This window comes from Solanum tuberosum, unplaced genomic scaffold (assembly GCF_000226075.1).
Source record: "Solanum tuberosum cultivar DM 1-3 516 R44 unplaced genomic scaffold, SolTub_3.0 scf00189, whole genome shotgun sequence".
NCBI classification, from domain to species: Eukaryota; Viridiplantae; Streptophyta; class Magnoliopsida; order Solanales; family Solanaceae; genus Solanum; species Solanum tuberosum.
Genome location: NW_006239113.1, coordinates 1,064,926 through 1,070,251, shown reverse-complemented (window position 1 = coordinate 1,070,251; position 5,326 = coordinate 1,064,926).

The following is a 5,326-nucleotide window of genomic DNA, read 5'->3' as shown; positions in this document are numbered from 1 at the left end:
CATTAATGTATTTAAATTTTTAACATTGGTATGAAAATGGTATAAAATGATTTTTCTTTCAAATTTTTTTCAGTGATTGTGGTTTGTACACGTGTCTATTTGCTGAATACATCAGTAATAGAATTTTTTATATGCGTTCTGTTGTTATCGATGCAAAGTACCATCGTCAAAGGTATGCCACAATCATATGGCATTATGGAAAAGCAAAGAATGATGATGGTGCGTTCAGTGAGAGTGAAGTAACTGGCACTGTTGCTAGCAAATTTGATGGACCCCGCATAGCAAAAGAACATGCTCCGAATACCAGCAATTATCCCACACCAAGACCACGGAGATCAAATTTGAGATAGTTGATTGCACCTTAGACTTTTTAGAATTACAAATTTTTATTTTTTTTTACTTTTGGACGATATTTTTGTGTTTGTTACAGCTTTAAGTATTTGATATATATAATATCCATTGTTTTATTTCAAAAAGATACCAATTACATATGAATTATAGATTGACTATTGTAATCGCAGGATACTAGTTATATACAGACTGCATTCCAAATGGATACACCATTCTAAAGATAAATTACACATTGACTATAATAATTCTCGGGATAACAGTTATATACAAAATGCATACAAATTGGATTCAACATTTAGAGTTTATGATTTTACAATGTCTTATTAACTAGAAAGAAATCATACTACTAATTTAGAGTTCATGAACTAACTCTGACTTATAATTGGTATCCAAAATGTACGCCTTTGGCATCCAAATTCATATTCAAACACAAAAAAAATAAAATAATAAAAAATAAAAAAAAAAATAAAAAAAAATGAAGTTGGTATCCAACAGGTATAAATACCTTGTATAAACGATTATGCCAATGTAAAATAGTGATAATTGTATTTTGTAACAACCTCAATTACATTTTTGTTTTACATTTTTTTCATCCCGGACAATTTACAACAAAATTGTAAATTATATTGTCTTAACAAGCGTGGATTAAGTATTTTTAAAGATGTATGAAGTTGTATACAATCTGTATAAATACTGGAATAAACGAATCTTACAATTTAAAACAGAGATCATTAAATGTTGCACCAACATCAATTACATCTGGTTTTATTTTGTTTTTTTGAAAATGGATAAAATAAGACTTTTTAATTAATTTTAACAGATTAGAGTGAATTAAGGAAAACAAATATTCCTAATTAGTTTGAATCTCCTAAATTTATGCTAATTAATAATTATCATCAATCAATTCAAATTTAATTAATACATCTATTTCCATTTTTTCGGTCTTTTTTTTAAATTTTCGCTTATCTTTTTTTTAAAAAAAAGTTTTTTCCAATTAATAAAAACATTTCTTTTTTTTGTAAATTTGTTATAACCTGAAATTTTTTAATGCTATAGCTTGAAAGTCTAAATCTACTGCTATAGCTTGAAAATAATACTATAATATATGTCATATATAAAATTTACACTTTAATCAATTATTATCAAAAGAAAAGGCAGACAATGATTTCCAACTAAGGTTGTCTGTTGTTTAATTTATTTGGAGCAATTGAGGAAAAGAATAAAGATACATTCTTTATTCTTTGTTTACGTTGATTGATAAATAATTGCAAAGGTAACAACACAAAACCAATTAATTAATTAATTAGTTCATATATCTTATATTATATAGTAAATACTTTCCATGGTTGCTTCAATTGGTGGGAAAATCAATTTATTACTCTCAAGTAGATGCATGGTGGGTGGCGATAGAATCATAATTTTCAATAAGAAATTCAAAATACGAAAAAATAAATACACAAAGTAACTAAGAAAAGGTTCAATGTCTACTATAAATACATAAAAGTAATTTATCGATATTAAATAGTATAATTTTTTGTCTAAAGGAGTTCGGATAAACCTCATTGATCCCATCTGGCTCCGTTCCTGACGAGTGGAATAGACAAATTAAAGGTATATTATGAATTAAGATATTTCATGAAATTAGTTATCCCAGTATAAATATGAGATAACTTATTTCATCATTATAGTACAAATAGTAAGATGAATAATTTCGAAACTAACTAATACTTCTGACTAAACACATAATTAAGAAATAACTAGATATGCTATTTCAAAATTATTATCTTTTATCTCTCGTGCCAGAAGATACATAAAAGTACATGAGAATTTGAGTTGATTGATAGACCAAATTATTTCCATGGGGACTCACTTTAATTTTTCCATGCATAATATTTGACTTGACTATATATTATTGACTCCCGTAAAACACGAAACTTGCTTTATGTCTTTTTTTTCATTTTGTCATTTCAAAGACCAAGACTTTTGGGGGTGGGGGTGAATTCTCTATTTCTTTTGAATTTATTTATTATTATTGATAATGATTTGAACATTCAAAAGAATTGTTATATCCATATTCATATCATGAATAAACTGATGAATTATGAGGAAAAAAGATAATATTTAAGGTATAGACATTCAAGAGTGTAATAATTGCTTACTCCATCGGAGTAAAAATATCTATTTTTTATTATGTTATTAATTGTCCTTTTAAGTGTTTTTATACCTGATATATTTAAAACCAAAAAATTCAAAATAAAATAAAATATATAAATATACACATTTGTAGTTTAAAATCACAAAGAAAATAACTATCATACTTTCTTAGACAATTTTCACATCGGAAATGAAGAGAAAAGTATAAGTAATATATAAGAAAAATTATTGAATAATAGTTTAAACGATACCCTTAATTTTTATTTTGGGCTAAATATGAAAATACGTAACATGAGCTTGGATGATGACATTATATGTAAATTTGTCAATTCTTCTCATAGGTGTAAGTTGTAACATACATACATGGGCGAAGTTAGAGTATCATGAGAAAATAATGGTCTCATTCTATCATGTCTTTTAAGTATATTTATATTTTTGAGCTTTGAATATTTGTCTTTTATTTCATGCACATGGCCACATAGATTTGTGTTTTTCTCCATACATATAGTTCCCTACCTTAATGTCTTTGAATTGGTCTCTGACCACATAACTTCCTTGAACTTTGTTTTTGACGTAATATATACACGTGCCTTTTAACCTGGTTTCAATTGAAATTTATGTTTCTAATTTTGGAAGGGTTTTTTTTTTCCTTCTTCTTCTTTTAGTTCTTTGATATTAAGTTTGCCCAATTTCTTGGCGAGTATGTGTGTCACATGTACTTTATCTTACTAATATAATTATAATATAATATGGTTCAAGATTATCAATTAGTAGGTACATTTACAACTATATAATATACTATATACTATACACTCACTGGTGAATAAATGGTACTAGTAGTAGTTATTTTTGTTTCTGTTAAGATATTAGAAAAGGATAAAAATGTTGGGAAATTTCTTTTTGATTGATTGGATCTAAGTACAAAGGTTGATTTCGTGTGAGATCATGTTACTCAATCAAGACTTTTTACATACATGATTACATACTTTAAAATGAAAATTTGTCTATAATCTATAATACATATCAAATCTCCATCGCCTCCCTCGCCACTCTCCCATGTATATGGTATTCCAGATACATGCGAATCACACCAGATATATACAAATATATGTATCTAGTGTATATCTACTGTGATTCGCATGTATCTAGGATACATACGAATCTCGATCGTTTCTCTCCTCATTTTTGTGTATCTGGTAACAAAATACATGTATCTAAGTGTATTTTCCTCAATATATGATAGAAAACTCTTAAATAATGATAAGATGCGTAGTATTTTTAAAATATAAATAATAATCGTATATATAGTAGTGAAATATGTCTAATTATGTAGTTTTTCCTACTTTTTAAAGTGATAAGATTATAAGCTACCAATTTTGGATTTAAAAGATTATAGAAATATATTTCAAGGATATAAGTTTTTTCTTTAAAAATATGATAACCATCAAATCAAAGGAAAAACTACCTAACTACACATACATTACTACCATATATACTATATTTACCTCTAGTTTAAAATAATTACATATACTATCACTTTTAATATTTATACCATATATTTTAAAAGACATACACAAATTCCTTAAATATGGTATTGAATAATTATCTTAAATTTAAATTCCTTAATTAATGGTCCATTTAATAAGTTAAAATATTTTCCTACTACATTTGTTTTCTCCCTCACCCCACGTCCACTAGCCCTCTTTCTTCCCTATTTCTTCCTTCATCTTCTCCGTCTTTTTCCTTCATCCTCTCAATACATGTTTGCATGTTCAAATCAACATTATGCATAGAGGTTTGCTTATATATATATATATATATATATATTTTATCATTCTCATGTATCTTGATTTTGTATTTGAGTTAAAATTCATAATATTCTGAAGTTCAATTTTAAAAAGTTTTTCAAATTAGATTTTATATTTTATTTTTTTGTTATTTATCAAACACTTTAATAGCTGATTATTCCTTAAATCGGATGATTCTTATTAAAGATTCTACATTAAAGGCTTGAGAAGTCATTGGAGAAATTGGTATTAGAAAGAGAATATTGGATGATCAATATAATTTTTATTTTTGTATTATAACTACAAGACCCTATATTACACACAAAACACGAATAATTCCGTGAATGAAGTTGCAAATTATCGAAAGCTAAGATATGTCATTCAGTACAAGTTCTTGTACTCATCCAAATCAAGATAGAAGAATTACACCAAATTTTAATTAATCGAACAAATACACTATTAAGTACACAATAAGTGCAACAATGTTGGATACACATCACATGTACAATATGTATCTAGTCAAGAGTTTGTGTATCTGAGTTAGGATTATTCAGATGCTAAAAAAAAGAATTTTGAAATTTTTTATTTTTTTTTGGATTAATGATAAGACTGATCTACCGTTGTGATTTGTTCCTAAATTCGTGTTCAGTTGCATTTCATATTTAGATACACATAATTATATGTATATGCTTACTATGTATCCGAGATACATGTTTTGAATACAATGTATGACATTGATACTTGATACATCGAATTAATACTAGATACATATAAATGATTCATGAAATTAAAATTAGATCATATAAATAGATACATGAAATTAATATTAGATCATATAAATAGATACATGAAATTAATATTAGATCATATAAATAGATACATGAAATTAATATTAGATCATATAAATAGATACATGAAATAAATACTAGATACATATAACAAATACACGAAATTAATACTAGATACTTTTATGATACATATGAATGTGTTTGTATGATACTCATGTATCTAAGTGTTTAGATTGTTTGATACAA